We start from the raw sequence: 8824 nt of genomic DNA on the forward strand, positions 1-8824 counted from the left end.
ATACTTAGGGACTATATCTATAAAACTTTATAGATAAGATCAATTGTTAGGCATACTTACATATTTTGAAGTCTGTTGGCGTTACTACTATGGCAAGCCTAGTTATTATATATCATTCATGGAGAGAGTGGTACAAGGTTTTGGTATGCAATATATTCCCCTTGTACATTTACTTATCAGTTACTCTTAAGAGCTAGCACCTAATTTCCCAATCAATTTCAAAATGGGGTTGGTTTTCCTTTAAAGGCCAAATGTCTAAGATATTTTTTATATGAAAGTTTTAAAACTTTCTCAAATAAAAAATGTTTTTTTACACAACGTATCTATCTTGCTCAAGTGTGATCCACGTTAAAAGATTTTTACTTCACAAAATTTTATTGTTTATTAATCTAGATTCATGATTGATCCAACATCTATTAGCCTAATTATTAACAAATGCATTTCTACCTATGGGTATCCAAGCTTTATTGTGGATTGTTAAAGTTCCTATAATAGCCTAAGATTGCATAAAATTGTAACAATTTTTTAGTAGGTAAAATTTTATAAATTCTTTGTAGGTTATAATACTCAGGATTTGCATCTAACTCGGATAAGCAGACTATCTCTTTGTGTAAGAAGAATCTTGGTACTATTTTCTTTTTATATAGGTAACTCCACAAATATAAATTTGCTTACTCTGTATACCTACAAAGTAATCTAGGTGTATTATTACACCTTTTTTGATAATAGTAAATGTGCCAAGAGTCAGACTTCTGTATACCTTGAGTAGAATATTGTCAAATATTTCACTCAGTAATTCGTCAAGTTATTTAAGCAATTTCGTTTGATCTATCATTCGTTGGCCTACTTAGGCATATAAGATAGTTTAGTTTTTGCTTTCTTATACTTTTGACTAGTCATACAGAGTGGGGATCAACTTTCATCTGGGTCTATAAGTAAAATGTATCTATTTTGTCTACCCTAATTCTTCCATTCAACTTTTATTAAGACAATGAAGGGTTATCAATCCTCAATCTTTCCACTTAGGAGCACAGGAGGTCCTTCCCTTTTTGTCTATGTTTAATGTGGTTAAAATTAATTGAATGCAAGGTCTTTAACACGTGATAGCTAATTTTAGAGTAGTTTGTTTGCTTTATAGTGGGTCTTACCCTTTAGTTTATAACCAACCTTGTCTTTACAACTATGGAATTAGAAAGAGTGGCCTATTACTCTTGGTAAATTTTAAACAAACTAGATCAACACTAGGGACTAATTTGAATAGGGAGTGGAGACTAATCCATGAAATTGTCCTATGGAATCAATACAAGAGTCAAATTGTCTAATGCATGACAGCCTGTTATAAATCAATTTGCTTGTGGAATGACATTAGATAACTTTTCAAACATATGATAGCTAATTCATGAAAGACTTTACTTCAAATCTAGACAATAATCACTTTAGGAGATATAGGGTGTGTTTCATGTGATTGCACTTGATTCCTTCCTATGGGCCTAGATGTGATGTGAGTATTCTCAAAATTTATAAAAGAATGACACCTTTCACACTGAGCAGTGTTTATAAGCTTTCTGTGTATAAAAGATGAGCCTTGATTAATTCACCTAGGTATATTAAACGTAAAGTGATTTGAACAGTTAGAGCGGTTCGTAATAACCATTTTAGAATTTTTGACTTATGAGTTTTATTCGAGTCTCATATGTGTAAGTTCTTGAATTTGGCAGAAAGTCATTTAGTCTAGTACTATTCAAACCCAAGGATACTTAACCTCAAATATCCAAAAACCCTTAACCGATTGAAAAAGAGGATGCACTTTTGTTCATAAGCCCTTATATTTTAACGCTATGGATTGTCTCTCAAGTCATTCTCTTTGGTTGCTTATAATAGGCTCTTGCAATATGCATAAGAGGTTTAAACTTGGGATAAATTTACTTTCAAACCATATTTGAGTAGTAGTCCAAACTAAAAGACCTTAAATCAAAGCTTTAAGATAGCATAATGTTCTAATTGTAATTCTACCTCTATCGAAGCCTTGTAAGATTTGGGTGAATAATTCCCTTATTTCACTCAAACAAGCTTTTATGAAAATGAGTAAGGCTTTTTCTACATATACTCATGTTCTCACCCCTATCTACAAAATAGTGACAAATAAACAAAGACAAAGATGTAAAGAAAAAGTAGAAGAAAAAGAATGAGAAGAGAATAGAAAAGAACTTAGTTTCAAACCCTAAAGACATGAGTAAAGATAAGCATATGTCACTCTCTCAATTCTACTTTGCATAAATAGTCATAGTTGGGAGAAAAGATGAATAATTCAATACAAATGCATACAACACTAAGTGGGGGTTCTTTTCTAATACGTCTAAGTATTACTTATATATTACATGATTTTATAACCATTTCTAACTGTTTCGGGTTTTTCTTCTTTGGATGCCTAACTTTAAGCATAACACCATTTCACTTATGGTTTTTTCTTTTGCTCTATCTAGGATGATACACAAAATAAAAACATTTACCTTTTCATCAAACAACTCTAGCAATACTTTAGTAATGGTGATGATCATCCCATCCACCCCAACATTGTTTGGAGTGGTGAGAACCTTTTGGCAACCAAACTGTAGCTTGGTATATAGTCAAATGCAAGATTCTAAATATTGCATCTTAGAGTTGCCAAGGGAGCTTGGTGTCACTACTGAAGGAGCTGGGGAAGGTGTGGAGGTGCTTGCTACAAATGCTTTGGTAGAAGCCTTAGACTCTCATATTTTGAATAGCCATCTTGAGAAATCTTAAGGACATGGTGAGTAGAGCCATGTTAAGGGAATAAGAAGATTGGTAAAGTACTTGACTTATAGCTCTATTATGCTATGTGAATGCAATATGTTTTCACATGGAATGAGCAAGCATCAAGGTAAACATGCTAGGTATATTGGTGTTATTGGACAATAGGAATCCTAGTTTGTGTCATCTACAAGAGAGAACCAATTCTATAAAGAAATAACTTCTTTTCTCAAACTTTATATGTATATTGATTTCTAGGACATGCAAACATATTTACTCCCAGAATTTGGATGTCATGCCTAGCCTTCTTGTTACCACTTGAGCTTGTGAGAAGATCAAGCATGTCTAAGCCTCAAACACCTTTGCAACCTTTATATCTATAGTGAATGTCATAGGGACTAAACAACAATATCAATAGCACACTCTCACATAGGTGATATTAGTGAAACTATAAGCATGAATACTTGACACTGCTCTTGGGCCATTCACCTCCCAAATGACTTCAATGTGAGATTTAAAGCCATCTACTACACTCCATAGCACACAAGACTTGCCATGGAGCGCTCCACCTTCAACATGCCTCCAATGTTAAAATAGTGTTTAATTATGATGTGATTCCAACTTATAGTTCCAAGCTAGATATGAATGTCACCAATTGATTTGAATCCACAAGCCTCATGATCCATCCATTCTTCTAATAGAAGAAAAAATTAATGCTCTAACTATGTTAGTTGTAAGAAAACTCTAGATGGGCATATCACTTCTTTCATTTTCTATATCTAACTACTCTTTTCCTCTTATTAATTGTAGCATCTGGTTAGTTATACATTCTTTCTATGAAAAATACTTCCTTGGCTAAGCTAATGTAAAGTGTAAATTGCAACCAAGCATAATACTATAGGAGAAATCTCAAGTGTAGGGCCATTGCTAATGAAACAACTCTAGAAAAATTCATAATGTTCACACTTTATGAGAAATATATAAACTTAAATAAGTTATGGGACTACCTCTTTTTCTAACATAAAATATTCAAATATTGACTAACTATCAACAATAGAAAATGAACAATGGAGTTAGCCACCTTTACTACTCTATATATTATCCAACTTATAGAGGATGATATGCCCTTGCCCAAAAGTGACAAAGAGAGAGAGAAGCTAAAGGCCTCAACCCTTATATGGTTATATCTTTGTAACAAAAATTAAGAATATCATGAGAGAGGTAAGTAATATAACTAGTCAATAATAGTTATCCCATGACTACAAATTTTACCATACATACCAAGTGTTAATGCCAGTCTACATATACTAACCCAAGCTTCAAGATCAATATAATGGATAGTATCAAAATCATATATAAAGATAATTTAGAGATTTAGTAAATTTTCAAGTTTTTCCTATAGACTATCTCCTTAGACTGAGATGAAAGTATAAAGTGAGCTTTTAAATAGGTAAAGGGGAGGGGGGTGTTCCAAATATATAGTAAGGATAGTAACTAGGTTAGATATGGTTAACCAACTTTAGATGTTATTTGGCTTCTTATTTAGTGTGTTTATTTTTGTTTTACATCTAACTTGGATTTAAGCCCAAACTCTATATCATATTCATTGGTGAAGCATGTATATCTTTGCATTAAACCATTAGTATGCTAAAGTAATGCTAAACTTTATTTAACTTTATTTTGCATATTAGTTTTGGCATTAAGATGTTAAAAGCTCTAAAACTATTCTAATGTTGTTGTGTATTTTTATTTTTTTCTCTTTAACTGTATATTCAAGAGTTCAATCCCCTCCTTTCATTTAGTAGCCCAAGGCCTTAAAACCTAGATCCCACTCTATTGCCTTTAACACATACATTTAAGAATTAGATTCTACTATATGGTTAGAGTGAACTATGTGTGGTATATTTATCCTTATTTATTCCCCAATGTTCTAAAGATTTATGGTGATAATATATCCAAATCTCATCCTATAATCACATATGTTACAATTTTTTAAGTCTCAATTCACAATCTACTCATTATTACTTCAAAGCCTTACAATAATTAATTGATCTCCTTATAAGACCTTAGTGTCTTGTAGGGTAGTGCCTTATTATCTTGAGGAATGGCAAAACTAAGGTTTATATGGATTTAGGGTTTTAAGGGTGTAATAGAATATTCTTTTTAAATCTCACATTCAAGAGCTTGTCCAATAAAAATCACACCACCACCATCAAGCTCCAATTAAAAAATTTAATTGAATTGCTAACAAGAAAATCCACCTCTTGCTAGTGCTTATAAACTTGTAGCCATAGGTAAGATTTTCTTAAAATATGCATCAATGAAAACATTGTTGTAGAAAGGATTGAGCTCTTAGCAGAGTTGCCATATCTCTTCCATTATCTTCTCCATTATTAAGATTTATTAGAAAAAATAATCCTATCCCATCCCAGTTTGCCAGTATCATAGTTGTTATGATTCTTTGGTACTCTCAACACTATTTATAGAACTTGCTAGTTTCACCTTAAAATAGAAAGAAATTCTTTTATATCCTTATAATTGTAAGACACAAATGCATAAGTCCCAAAGTGGAGCGGAATGTGAGATATATGGCAGTGGCCAAAGTGGAAGTCCCATAAACATAACACATTTTGATAAAAAGTTCCAACTCAAAAAGTCAAGAGTAAAAATGAAACTCCCAAAGAAGTGTTTGAGAAATGAATATAAAGTGATTGATAAATGAATCTCTAGAAAAGGACAAAAGAATGATCAACATGTGGCAAATGTCATAGAAGTGTCAAGACCAAGTCTAAAACCAATACTCAATTTGAGACTAAGTCCAAAATTGAGTCTAAGACCAAGATTAAAATTGAGACTTAGTTTGAGACTAAATCCAAGTTCAAATCTGAATTTAAGTTTGAGTCTAAATCCAAAATCGAGTTTGAGTTTGAGTCCAAGGGTGAAAGCCTAAAGCAATTGTCTTCAAAACCATATAGGGCTTAGTAAGTCCTTGCATAATAGTAGGGAGAGGATTCCAAGGGTAGTGTGGCAAGAGAAGGCTAGTAATCTAAGGAATGTTATACCCATGTGATAAATAATGATATGAACACTAGGGAGTTCAAGGCTAAAGTGAACATGAATAGACAAGTGGTGTGACTTAATGAAATTTTCAATAACCAACTCTAATTCCTTTGGGAAAGTGAATGCTTAATGTTCCCAATCCAAGTGTGGGTGGCATTAGCTATTTAGATACATTGCATAGCTCATTAGAACCTTGCCCTAGCTACATAACTAGGGCATCCTAGTGGTGGGAGTACCCATGAGGCTTATGTTAGGCTATGATATTTTGAAATATTGTCCTAAAGTCTTTGACCTTACTTTGTAACTAAGAGTATAATTATATAGTGAGGAAGTCCTAGAGGTTAGGGGGACTTAATGGATAGGTTTTCAGGTCCTAAATTAATAGTGATATTAATAAGTATTGCCATGGACAGAGAGGAATTTGAAGATCAAAGAAGGGATATTAAAGGATGATGTTCTTTATATCTATGGGCATCCTAAAGATGATAAAGTGTGGCCACTCCTAGATAAATAGCCCAATTTTAGAGAGATAATATTGTGGTATAGATGTATAAGCAACTAAAAAGAATGACTTGAGAGACGATCCATAGGGGTTCAAATATAAATGGTTAAGGGTCTTGGGATATTTAGAATTAAGAATCCTTAGGTTTGAATAATACTACCTTCTGGGAAGTCTAAATTCATAAGTTTATATTTGATATTAAAGAGGTCTCAAAGTCCAACCCTATTTATTAGTTTAGGGAAATCACACCATATATTAAAATTGACATCTAGTCTGTTTAGTTTGCCTCTAACTAAGATTAACCCAAAGGGTAGGGTATCAAGAAAGCAAGGCTTTTGGGAGAGCTATGGCTCTCATCTTTTATTCATGAGAGCATAAACTTGTATGAAAGTGTGGTAGATTGTAAACAATCAAAGAGAATGACTCAAAAGACGATTCATAAGAGTTTAAATATAAAAGGAAAAGGCTCATAAATAAAAATGCACCCCCTTTTCCAATCCATTAAGGGTTTTAAAATATTTGGGGTTAAGCATCCTTAGGTTTAAATAGTACTAGATTAGATGACCTCTTGGGAAGTTTAAATTCAAGAGTTTACAAGGTGATCTTAGACTACTAATATGATAATAAGGATGGATATAACTTTAATATAAAAAGTTAGTACTTTTGTGGTACTTTAGGTATCTAAAGTAGGACTAGATACATGAAGCATTTAAACCAAATGTAAAATAGTGTGGCTTTGAGATAATCTTTAGGGGCTAGTAAATTTTCTAAATTGGGATGTGGACTTATGGAAATTGTGAGTGAGACTTTTTTAAATGGTCAAAAACATGGTTAAATGACTAAAATAAAATAGAAAATTTAATTATTTACAACTTGGTATCAAAAATGTTCCTTAGTTTAATTTTTATTGGTGGTCAAATATATCATCTCTTTGATATTAACATCTGAAGGTCTCATAAGTGGGGTTATACTCTAGGAGTAGTGTGTCAAAAGAGCATAGCTCTCCACTTTAATTTATATGATCTTATAGGTATTGTGGTGGATAAAAAGGGGGATTAATAAAGTAACAACTTTGGGATTTTGGAAACTATAGAAGGTTTTCCTCAAATAATTAAAATGTGATCTATATAAGAGTTTAACTTAACAAACTAGCTTTAATATAATTATAATAAACAATTATGGTTGGGCTCCCTTGAAAGATGGGGACTCCTATACATTAAAGGAGTTATAAGATTATTCTTATGTAGTTGTGGATGGTACTTATGAATTTAAGAATAACCATGGTATAAGCAACAATAAAAAATGACTCAAAAGATAATTTATAAAAGTTCAAAAATAATAGGAAAGAGCCCATGAATAAAAATGCACCCCTTTTTCAATTAATTAAGAGTTTTTTGATACTTAGGGTTAAGTGTCCTTGGGTTTGAGTAATACTAAGTTAGGTGACCTCTCAGGAAATCAAAATTCAAGAGTTTACATTTGGTATTGAAATGGTTTTAGATTCAACTTTAGTAATTGGTAAGGGGAATTATATTATATATTGAGATTGACATCTAGCATGTATAGCTTACTCTAACTAGGCTTAACTTGAGGGTAGGGTGTCAAGAGAATGGGGCTCTTGGAAGAGTTGTAGCTTTCAACTTCCATTTATGAAGGCGTGAATTTGTAAAAAAACATGGTCTAAACAACCAAAAAGAACAACTTAAGAGATGATTCATAAAGTTCAAATATAAAAGAAAAGAGACTATAAACAAAAGTGCACCCCTTTTTTTAATCAATTAAGGATTTTAAAATATTTATTGTTAGTGTCCTTGGGTTTGAATGGGTTAGGTGATGTCTTGGGAAATCCAAATTCATGAGCTTACACATAAATGGTTAAATACAAATGAGAATATATGTGAAAATATAATTGGGTGTCAAAATAATATGAATGGTGTTAATGGTCTTAATAAAGTTCAAAAACAATATGACTTAGTGGAATTAAAGGATAATTTCTGTAGCACATATGATCCTAAAATATACTATCACCATGGATATTCCTATCCTTAAAATTGAGGTTATACATATTGAGTATGTTTTATCCACCATGAGATTGCAATACAAGTGGATAATTAATTTATACAATTTAATAAATTCAATGTGGAAATGAAAGTGTTAATTCCCTTTAGCTCAATAAAAGTTATTAGCTCAATATATGTGATCATTTTGAATGTTTACAATCAACAATTGAAGAACCTTAAACCCCAAAAAGATGCTACTACCTAAAGTGATAGAGATGACCATGGCAACCAGCAAAGAGGAAGAGGATTAGAAGTGTCACGAGAAGTATTTGCTGCCAGTTCAAAGAAAACTATGAGAAGTTTGTGAGCTTTTATCTTCCCTTCACATCCCAAGCATCATCGTTCCTCAGATCCTAGCCAATGAGCTTCTGGGACTTAGCTCGGCATTGGCCTTGATTCTCGCCAGTGGCGAGTAGAGGGATGAACCATC

This window comes from Selaginella moellendorffii, unplaced genomic scaffold, assembly GCF_000143415.4.
Source record: "Selaginella moellendorffii unplaced genomic scaffold, v1.0 SELMOscaffold_13, whole genome shotgun sequence".
Classification (NCBI taxonomy): domain Eukaryota; kingdom Viridiplantae; phylum Streptophyta; class Lycopodiopsida; order Selaginellales; family Selaginellaceae; genus Selaginella; species Selaginella moellendorffii.